Raw genomic sequence first — 11,571 nt, forward strand, 5'->3', positions numbered from 1 at the left:
GTGACTTAGTCCATGTGGGCTGATAAATACGAAAAATACATCTGTCTTGTTGCAACCTTGGTATTTGGGGCTTCTGTTGAAGAGCCCTTCAACCAGAGCATTAGTGACATGATGGGGAGGAGAAATCTTTGTTTTCAGAGGCTGTGCTGTGCACTGTAGGATGTTAAACAGCATCCCTGGCATCTACCCACTAGATGCCAGGAGCATCCACTCCGCAAGTTGTGACAACTATAAATATCTCCAACCATTGCCAAATATCTGCTGGGGGATAGAAATTACTCCTAGCTGAGAAGCATGGTGTTACAGCAACTTAACCAGCTATGCTAAGCATCTCTGTCTCCTCACACCTTCCAGAACCTCCCCCTACTGCGAGGAACTCCCCCTCACTGCTCTCTCTATCAGAAATGCTGTGACCCACGCCTCAACTGGTTATCTTCTACTTAACTTTCATGTGTCAGTTTCACCATCACTTCCTCAGGACTCTCCATGGACCCTCCCACTAAAGAATGCTTTCAAAGTCACCTGGAGTTTCCCTAAGCAACAATATTGTGCGTATTGACATATTGTCTGTCATTCATAGAGACACATAATAAAGGAGTGGTTCCAAACTGGCTTCCTCACAGAACACTGTCATTTTTGTGGGGAAAGCAAGGGGCTAGTAAGGGTAGTAGAGGCAAACATGGGTCTTGTCATGGACCTGCCTGGGGATGCTGGATCCACAGTGCCAGTTATAGAATAAGGAAGAAGCAGCCAGGGAGAAATGCGGTCTCCGTACTTCCCAGCCCCAGAATTCCCATAAACCAAGGGACCTGCCTTCCTTCTGTAGCAGCCAAAACATCTGCTAAAGTTAGTGCATCTCCGTATTGCAGAGCAACATATGGATTTGTACTTTGCCTTTGGTTTTGAAATCACTTACATTTTAACCCTGTACTTTTCGGCCTGAGAAGCTGTATGTGATATGATTTATTAAACCTGCCTTATACTCTTTTAAGTTAAGTTAAAGATAATCCCTACACACACATCTTAGATTCTCGTGCAGATAAATATGTGCCCCCTGCCTTCTCCAGCCTCTCCATCTGTCCCAACGAAGAGGCTAAACGTTCATATAGATCTAGATGCTTCCTTAGCACAAGCTATTAAGAGATGTGTGTGGCCTAATTAATTCCTTTATAGCTTTCTCTCTGTTGAGTTAGACTTTGTCTTCTCTCTCAATCCCTCTCTTGAGACTTCTGCACTTTCATACCCAGGATCTTTTCCTCAAGATCCTGAGCATTCTGTAAGTGAACTTAGATACTGTTGAAAATAAAGGCACTCTCCTCACCCTCTCCTCGTACAACATACACTAATTGTGTGTCTCTGTGTGTGTAATGGCTGCAGCAAATTGTGACCACCATAGCAAAGACGGGGTGGTCAGCAGATCTGGTTTTAAGTTTGAGTTCCACCAGTTATCAGGAGGCCAGGATGTCCATGAACTCATAATCTCTAAGTCTTGGATCCTCAGCTTGTAAGTGGATTGCTTACCTAAAGGTATGTGGGATTGAGGAACACAGTGCCTTGCAATAGCAGATGTTCAAAGAATATTAGCTACTTCTTTCTTTCTTTTCCTTCTTCTTCTTCTTCTTCTTCTTCTTCTTTTTCTTCTTCTTCTTCTTTTTTTTTTTTTGAGAGAGAGAGAGCATGCATGTGAGCTGGGGAGAGGGGAAGATGGAGAGAGAGAGAGAAAGAATCTGAAGCAGGCTCTGTGCTCAGTGTGAAGCCTGATGTGGAGCTTGATCCCACAATCTGGGGATCATGACCTGAGGGGAAACCAAGAGCCAGACACTCAACCAACTGAGCCACCCAGGTGCCCCAGAATATAAGCTATTTCTATGATCCATTCTAGAATCCCTGAGGTAGGTCACAGACCTTGAGATGACCAGCTGATGCACGGAACACACAGTGACTGTGCTCTGCTAACCAGACCATATGGGACCTCACCACTTTCCCTTGATCTGATATGCGAGGGAGCCCCAGACAGACACTGTAAGGTACAGAATATCTTTCTCATTCCAATCCTAAGAGCACATAAGGTGAGCAGTACTCTTTCATCGTGACACTTGTACATCCGTAATGCATCTCTGTATACATCCATGCACATCAGAGTGAGGATGAGCTGGGAAAACAGGAATAAGAAAAAATGTGTCATGATTTTTTTAAAAAAATTTTTTGAGAGATCGAGAGAAGAGGGGAGAGGGGCAGAGGAGAAGACAGAATCCCAAACAGTTTCCACCCTCAGCGTGGAGCCCGACATGGGGCTTGATCCCACAACCTGGGGAAAATGACCTGAGGTGAAATCAAGAGTCATATGCGTAACCAACTGAGCTACCCAGGTGCCCCAAACAAAGTGTCAAGATATTTCAAGATGTCAGTAATCAAACTAAGCAGAACGAAGCATTCAGCAATTTTATCCTTAGTTGGGTAACAATAATAATAGTTGCCTTTTACTTTGCACTTACTCTAAGACAAAAGTTTAGCAAAGAATATACAAATTATTTAATCCTCACAGCAATCCTAAGGGGGTAGATACTATCACCTCCATTTGACAGATGAGGAAACTGAGGCTCACATTTGCCCAAGACTTCCCGTGGACCTGTGAGTGACAGAGTGGAGTTTCTAACTCCTGAGTGCTTGATGTCAAACCCTAAACTCACTAGGTGATAGACCAAGGTCTCAAGGGTGCCACACACAGGGCAGGCTGAAAATCTCTGAGGTAGTGGATGCTAGCACCCACCCCAAATCCATTCTCCCATCCAGACCATGACAACACAGCTTGGACACAGCTGCCCAGCCAGGGACAACACTCACGGCACCACGTGTGTGCTGAGATGGGCCATGCATTCACTTTCACTAATGGAGTAGCTGTGGCCTGTGTCGCTTCAGAGCCAACATTTTTAAGAGGCAGTGGTGCCTCCTCCATGTTTTTCCCCCTTCCTCTGGCTGGATTCCCCAGGCAACCAACAGTGAAGGATGACTGAACTTGGAGATGGAAGGAATCTGGATCTCTCAATTACCATGTGGAAGCGAGGGTGACAAACCACCCTCCTTTAGGACATTTCTGTAAGTGAGAAAACCACTTGTATTGTGATTATGCCACCATCATTTTTTAGGTCTTCCTTGTCACAGCCCTCATACTAGCCTAACTCCTACAACTTCTTTCTTTGCCTTCTACAACAAAAATTGCCCCTTGCTGGTCTAAGATCAAAAGAAAAAAGCCCTATGACAGCATAAGTAAATGGAAAATGAATCCCAGCTCCAGGAAATAAACATCTGCATAATTGGGAGACAAAACTTATTCAAACATCACTTCTTAGACATGGCTATTACTTAGAACTGTTTATACTCTCTCTTCTTCCCTTCCGATAAAGCAAACACAGCATGATACAAAAAATGTGAATGGACGGCAGACAGTGTTCATGATATTTCAAACTCTGAAAGGTGTTCTGACAATTAAAAGATCTCAAATTAATAATGGGAGGAAAGAATGAAGTATTTACTTTAAAAAATCGTTAGCTTCTTTTTCCTCTGTCCTGAAATGGTTTCTCCTCATTTTCTTCAGTCACACTTTATTCAATGGAGTGTCTGGCTTTCCGAGCCAGCTTGTCTTTTATGATTTTTCCAGGTGCTTTGAAACGCAGAGTAATTAAGTGACTCCTCCAAGGTTGCGTCCAATGGGCTACAGCCTTGAATCTGCAGTCTCCTCCCCTGGCCTCTGGGCTCCCCTGCCCTCCACATATTCCCCCCACTCTCCTTGCACAAAACCAAGCAGCGATGAGGCTTCTTCTTCTTCTTTTTTTTTTTTTTGCAGAAACAAGCACAAAAACCTCCTTTTTAACCTTAACATTGACTTACTTACTCACCATTCCTAAACTATTGCATCTGAAAAGTTCAGAAATTCATAGTGGGTACACCAAATCCTGAAAGCATAGAGATGAAGAACTACCTTACCTGCAGTTTGTGCCTGTTGAATATGCCCAGACACCTGGAAACAAACTCTCGGCGCTTTTCTCTGCTCCATACTTCGTGCTCTAGTGGAGAAAGGGAAAGTGCATGGTATTAAAATGCAGACACGGCACCTGGTTACAGCCCTTTGGGGTCTGGCTTTATGCTTTTGTGCAACAAGCTCAGAACAGAGACAATAGCTAGTGCATGAGCCTAATTACTCTGTAAGTGCAAGCTGCAGTCTGGACCTGGGTTTGATTTAGTGCTTGTGAATAGAACTTAGAGAAGACAGTTAAGACTTACTGCCACAAGTGCGGTTTCCAAGCTGCCACACCCATGCAGAAATGCTGGGTCAGGCTCCATTGTTTAAAGCTACAAATATTTCACCTAGGTCCACACCCTTTCTTGCTAAGCATAGAAATGGGTTTATAAGTTTTGTCTTATAAACTCTTCTCTTAAGGTACTTATACTTAAAGCCTTCTTATTAGGGCCCAGGTCCCCGACCCTGATACAACTCTCAGCCATTGGCCTTGGGGCAAGGGAAAGCTGTGAAGGTTAATTTATATAACGTGTGATGTTACCCTTTTCCTTTTAGAATCCTAAGACTGACTGCTTCCATAAACAGCCACCCTTCTATCTCTGACTTCTCGTACATCTACCCACTTATATCCTTACTTTTGAGGGTAGGAATTTGACCTTTTAATTTTGACCTCCTAATTTTGGGGTCATCCTTCAATGGCCCACCCTTATCCTTACCCACAACTACCATTAGGGTTGATACATATGGCTACCCATTAAAGGTAAGTCAACTTAAAAATATATATATGTATTCATTTTGTTGGGGAGAGGGAGAGAGAGAATCCCAAGCAGGCTCCATGTTCAGTGTGGAGTCCAACGTGGGGCTCCATCTCATGATCGTGAGTTCATGACCTGAGCCAATATCAAGGGTTGGGCGCTGAACCCACTGAGCCACCCAGGCACCCCAAGGTAAGTCAACTTTTATGTTGATTGTCTGATGGGACAAATTGAAATATCATGTGTCTATATGAGTCAGTATATTTTAGAGACAGAAGTGATCTCTGAGCATGGCTGTTGCTTTTCCTGGTCCAACATGGTATCTTCTTCTGAAAGTGGCTCTCTGATCTTTCCTCTGAGGTACTATACACCCCTTTTTTTAGGCCAAGGTATAATATACATCTCTTGGATTTAGGGTTTGGTAGGGGACCCAGCCTGACCAATCAGCATATTCTGAGCAAAGAGACTGGCATAAGGTTGACACATGACCCCAGTGCCATAGACTGAATGCTTGTGTACCCCCCAGGAATTCATACATGTGATAGTATAGGAAATAGGGTGATTGGGAAGTGATTAAGTCATAAGGGCAAAGCCCTCATGAATGAGATTAGTGCCATTATAAAAGGGGCCCACAGAGTTCCCTTGCCACTTCTATCATGTGTGGTGAAAGCATGGTCATCCACAAAGTGGGCCCTGCTCAGACACCAAATCTGGTGGTGCCATGATCTTGAACCTCCCAACTCCAGAACTGTGAGAAATAAGTATTTGTTGTTTATAGGCAGCCCAGATACTAAGGTGGTACAGTCAGAAGAAATTCATGAATTTTTGTAGGATTATTGCACTGGATAAGCTCTCTTGGGTATGCTGACAGAATGATATAAGCCTGGCCCTGTTGGGTACCAAGGAGAGAGAGCTGGCCTAGACTGAAACCAATGTGGAGAAAAAGAGAGCCAAGAAGTAAGGCATGACTGTTCTGGTGATGCATATGACCTCCTGGATCTGTCTGTGCCTGAGAACATACTGATTGTTGGCCTTAAGTATGTTTGAATCAATAATTCCTTTTTTTTTTTCCGCTTAATATAATTTGACTAGCGTTTCTGTCATGGGTGACCAGGAGCATTAAAAATAAGCTAAAAGAAGGCCAGTGTGTCTATATTCAATGATTTTCAACATGTAAGCTATGGAGTTTTAAGTAATAAAACAGCTAAGATTCATTGGTCCCCTTTCTTTAGCCTTTATTGCCTCAGTTGCTCAAAGGACTTTAAATATCTTTTGTACTATATTATCCAGTTTCCCTGGGCGCCCCATACTACCTTACTTATTTCCTGATGCTCAGAGACATATCAAGCGTTACAGTTCTGAAATTGAACTCTTGATTGCTCCTCCCAAACATGCTCTTTTCTAGATCACGCTCATGTCAGTAAAGGCCACCATCCAGTGATCAGTTGTCCCAGCCAAAACCTGGAGGCACAGCTGTGATTCCTCCCTGCTCTTCACCTCCCATGTTCACCTCCCATGTTTATATCCCATGTTCAGGCCATCAGGACGTGTTGTTTATTGTACGTCTTCAATGTGTGTCAAATCAGCACACTTCTCTCCATCTCTGCACCCTCCACTGTAGTTCAAGGATCACCAAGTCTGTCCTGGATCACAGAGCAGCATCTGTCTATTATCTTATTCATTCACAGTCGCTTTCAAGTCCATGCTCTACACTACAACCATCAAAAGTTGATTAAAATTTTTTTTGATGTTTATTTATTTTTGAGAGAGAGAGAGATGGATAGAGTGTGAGCAGGGGAGGAGCAGAGAGGGAGGGAGACACAACATCTGAAGCAGGCTCTAGGCTCTGAGCTATCAGGACAGAGCTTGATGCAGGGTTTGAACTCACAAACTGCAAGATCATGACTTGAGCCAGAGTTGGATGCTTAACCGACTGAGGCACCCAGGTGCCCCAAAAGTCAATTTAATTGTATCATGGCATACTCCTGTCCAAGATACTTTGCTTCATGGTAGACACAGAATTAACACCTCACTGTGGTCTGAAGGGGCTCTGTATACTCTGACCCCATCTAATGTCATTGTGTACCAACTCATTTACCAACACCCATCTCCACAAAGGCTTTTCTTGCTTCCTAGAACACAGACAGGTCACTTCAGGGTAAGCTCCTGGTGATGTTCCTTCTACTAAGCGTGCTCACTCTTCTTCAGTTCTTCATGTGATTCTGAGCCTTCTGTCCTGCGGTTCCCAACCTGAATATCATGCCATTCTGTATACAAGCCACTGTCCATGTCAGTACTCCATCTGCTTCCTGCATATACGTCCACAACTTGAAAATACTTATTTATTGATTTACTTATATACTATATGCCTTGCCACTTGACCAAACTCCATAAAGACACATGGTAAGCACCTGATAAATATAACTGAATGAAAGTTGTGTGAATCCATCTGCAGACAAGCCATTTTCTATAGACCAAGTAAATAACATATGTTGCACACATGTGGGCTCTTTGTCAAATCTTTGCAGATGCTATAGTGTGTACCAAAACACAAGTACATTTACAACATTAATGAGTTGATACTGGCTTTAAAAATTTTTTAATTTAATTTTATGTTTTTGGTCTTTAGGTATTCTCTTAATTCGTGGTTTCCTTATATGAAAATGTCCACCTCCAGACCACCATGCCCTGGTAGTTTGTACAAGCTTATTCTCTAGCACTCCCCCACTTTTTCATGGTAGCAAAGTTCTAATTTGGTGGTTGCTGAAAACGAGGAGATATGTTCTCAGGAAACAAAATAATTATAGATTTTGCAAGAAAGTATAATAGACCAAGAATCTGCATGGAAGCTATACACTGTTTCAGTGCTAATTCAGTTATACTACACCCCACTACCTTTATCAGGCCATGTTACTTGTTCAAAGATGATTAATAAGAAAAAGATATACATGGAGCTAATGCATAAAAAGTAGAAAAATAAATGGGCATCTGGGTGGCTCAGTTGGTTAAGCATCTGACTTTCGCTCAGGTCTCAGTCTCATTGTTTCTGGATTTGAACCCTGTGTTGGGCTCTAGGCTGATAGCACGGAGCCTTCTTGGGATTCTGTCCCTCCCTCTCTCTCTGCCCCTTCTCTGCACTCTCTCTCTCTCTCTCTCAAAAGAAATAAATAAACCTAAAAAACCTAAAAAAGTAAAAAATATATAAACAAGAAAAACTATATTATATACATATGTATCTTTATGTAAAGAGAATAAGATAAAATATACAAAAGATGACAGAAATAATCGCCAAGGAATTATATACAATATAACCTCACTAAAAAAATATTTCAAATAAGAGATACAAAGATTCAAAGGAGAGGGTGATAAGACAATAAAGGATGATAGAGTTGGGAGAGAAATGAAAGAGGAAAAAAAAAGGCAGAGTGAAACTCACAATAGACGAAACCAAAAAACCCAATCATTATTCCAAACTGATGACAGGCTTGAAGAAATCCTGCTAAATACATGAAATATAATGAAGATATAAAAATGGTTGTAGAAAGGATGATAGGTATGGGAGGTAAACTTATACATAACTGGAGTTGCTGAAGAAGAGAAGCGATAAACATAGTGAAAAAACACACGCAAAGATGTAAGAGGAGAAAGATTCTTCAAATACATAATTTCATTTGGAGACAGAAGGCCACACCACATCCTTGAAAAAAGGGATAGATGACAATGAACAGAAGATACATCCTGGGAGAAGTTAACGTTATTTAAAAATTTTAAAAGCAAAAAGAATCTTCTGAATGTTTTCTAAAAAGAATATTACTGTTTTTTAAACAAGAAAAATGATGGACACCTGGTTGGTTCAGTTAAGCATCTGACTTTGGCTCAGGTCATGATCTCATGGTTCTTGAGTTCGAGCCCTGCACAGAGCCTGCTTCACATCTGTCTCCCTCTCTCTCTGCCCTTCTCTACCAACGTGGGCACACTCTCTCTCTTGCTCTCTCTCTCTCCCTCTCACTGTCTCTCTCAAAAATGGATAAACATTAAAAATAAATAAATAGTTAAATAAAAGGATTCTGTCTTTAAAAAATAAGGTATTTCAGAAGGGATGATCAAATAAAAGATAAGGTGGAAGATGTTTCACATGGAATGCTTTAGGATGTAAGGAACAGAAACTGGGTCAAATTGGCTCACAACTTTGCTACTCCAGGTGTGGTCCCTTTGCAGCAACATTAACCTTCCCAGGAAACTCGTCTGAAATGTGGAATCTCAGGCCTTATCCCGGGTCTATTGGATCAGAACCTGCATTTTTAACAAGATCCTCCACTGATTCAGATAGACATTACGGTTTGAGAAACACTGGCTTATATGATAGGAGATGTATTTTTTGCTGGTGGTCTCAACCTTGGCTATACAATAGACTGTCCTTAGCTTTAGGCAATCCTGCCACAGAGGCCATACCCCTTACTAGTTAAATCAGAAATTCTGAGATTTAAGTCTACTACATTTTATTTCATTTTTTAACATTCCGGGAGATTCTGCCATGAAGCCATAGTTGAGAGCTACTGCACTAGGGGTTGGAGGTGGGTGGGGTTTCTGGGTTGGTTGATTCCACAATTCAATAGAATCATGATGGATCCAAGATCTTCTCATCTCTCTGCTTGACCATCTTCAGGATTGGCTTTTAATTCATAATGTTTCATATTTCCTTTTACTCTTCATCCCTTCCTTCTTCCTTCCTTTCATTTCCTCCATTTTTTCCCTGCCTTTCTGCTGTCCTGTCTTCCTTCTCTTGTACACATAGGGAAATATTGACTATAATTATCACCAAATGTTAAAAGTTACCTGGGGATTTTGAGTGCTTTGGGGGTATAATTTTTAAAGTTTGTGTATTAATTTATAACCTCAAAATTGTTGTTGTCTCTTTAATGCAGGTTGGGTCTCCATCCTTAAAAATCCCAAGAACCATTCGGTTAGCCCAAAATTCTCCTCTCATGGTTGAGGAAACTGAGACCCTAGAGCACAACATAGAGGGGAGCGGATTGATTACAAGTCCTGGTGCTACTTTGTGCCGTCCAGAACCATGAATAATGCCCACAGTGTGGCTGTACCTCTCACATCTTGGGATTAAGTGGTTTCTGCAAAAAATCTTGGAGGCACTTTGAGTCAACTAAGGAGTGGGAGGGATAGTGCAAGACCTCAGGAAGATTTAGCCAGGTGATTGGTGCCTCAGAGAGGGATAACTGCTGGGAAATGTTGATGGCACAACAGGGAATACACTCATATCTTCCCTCCTCCACCACCTCCTCCCCCACAGGCACCTCTTTGATATTTGGCTTGGGGTTATCACAGGTCTCCCATTGTTGAGGCTGGTTTGTCAAGAGTCGGCTGGCCACTGCTAATAAATGCATTTCCTCTCCCAGTTAACAGTGGATGTGGAGCCAAAGTAAACCCACAGAGCTTCTCCAGAGGATGCTTCAAGGCTATGGCAAAGGCTGGCTATTTCAGACAAGGGAACAGGCCAGTGAGGTGGTAGATATTTTTGTTTAAGTACGTATGGCAGCCACAGATTCTCCCACAAATATCTCCCACAAATATCTTCCACAAATAGCTATTCTATTTGCACAGACAACCAAATCACTGAAATCAACCTTTTTAAATGGAGGGTGGGTATCAGGATCTGTTTCCTGGAACACATTTTCTCAGGTTTTCACTTTACTCCTTGGGACTCATCCGTAGGTCTCAATTTAAATGTCCCCTCACCAGCAGGCCTTCTCTGATCTAAAGAGGCTAACCTCTGAAGTTCCCTTTCTCACGACCTTGTCTGTTTTGTTTCTTTGTTTGTTTAACATTTAATTCTTTTGAGAGCGAGAGAAAGAGGGTGGGAGAGAGAGTGAGCACATATGTGTACACAGACACAAGTGGGGAAGGAGCAGAGAGAGAGAGGGAGAGAGAGAATCACCAGCAGGCTCTGCACTGTCAGCACAGAGCCCAGTGTGGGGCTCGATCCCACAAACTGTGAGGTTATAACCTGAGCTGAAATCAAGAGTTGGCTGCTTAATCCATTGAGTCACCCAGGTGTCCTGATCCTTGTTTAGTTTATTCAGAGTGATTATGGCCATTGTTATTAGTCTTTTCCCCTCTCATTCATCTTCCTGCTAAAAGTTAAGTTCATGAGAGCTCGCTACGTACCTATAGCCTTTATCCCAGCACCTGATATATTTCAGGTGCTCAGTAAAAGTCTGTAGTGGGAATAAATGATTCAAACATATTTCTTTACCCTTGATCCCAAAGAGAGACTATACTTTGATCTGAGAAAACATTGTATTTACAATTCAATTTTAAATAATGGTCACAGCCCCATCAACAATAAGTTGGTGACTGTTCATGCCATTGCTACTACCAAAGATGGAGGAGCATTCAGCTCTGTTAAGTCCTATCAGTGAGACCTGGGGCAAGTTGTTTATGGCTCTGAGCCTCGGTGTCCTCATCTGTATAATGGGGGCCATAGCAGCTGAAAGAATAATACAGAACATGCTCTACAAGCATTGGGAAAACTGTTGAGAGTTACGCCATGTAGGGGGATTGGCTTTTAATATACCGTCTATTAGAAGGTAGAACGTTAAGATGCTCTTGCAACCCCATGGCTTAGGCTCCTTCAGGAGGGAGACTTTGAGGAGCATTTGTGTGAAAGTGACTCATTAGGAAGTGCTACTGGAAGGGTAGAGTCAAACAAGGCTACCATATTGTGCACCGTCTTACTGACGGTGACTCAGTCCCATGGGGGGGGGGGGGGGGGGGTTGGCA

At 42.4% G+C, this 11,571-nt stretch overlaps 1 long non-coding RNA gene across 2 annotated transcripts in view; it reads left to right on the top strand.

Moving 5' to 3' along the window:
* Positions 1–1,957: 1,957 nt before the first annotated feature.
* Positions 1,958–11,571, top strand: part of LOC144236945 (uncharacterized) — a 46,070-nt gene continuing 36,456 nt past the window's right edge. For both annotated transcript variants that reach the window (XR_013336706.1, XR_013336705.1), the window contains exon 1: positions 1,958–2,027. This is a non-coding gene — a long non-coding RNA (uncharacterized LOC144236945). The remainder of the gene's footprint in view (positions 2,028–11,571) is intronic.

Source organism: Crocuta crocuta, unplaced genomic scaffold (genome assembly GCF_008692635.1).
Source record: "Crocuta crocuta isolate KB4526 unplaced genomic scaffold, BGI_CrCroc_1.0 scaffold126, whole genome shotgun sequence".
In the NCBI taxonomy this organism is placed as follows: domain Eukaryota; kingdom Metazoa; phylum Chordata; class Mammalia; order Carnivora; family Hyaenidae; genus Crocuta; species Crocuta crocuta.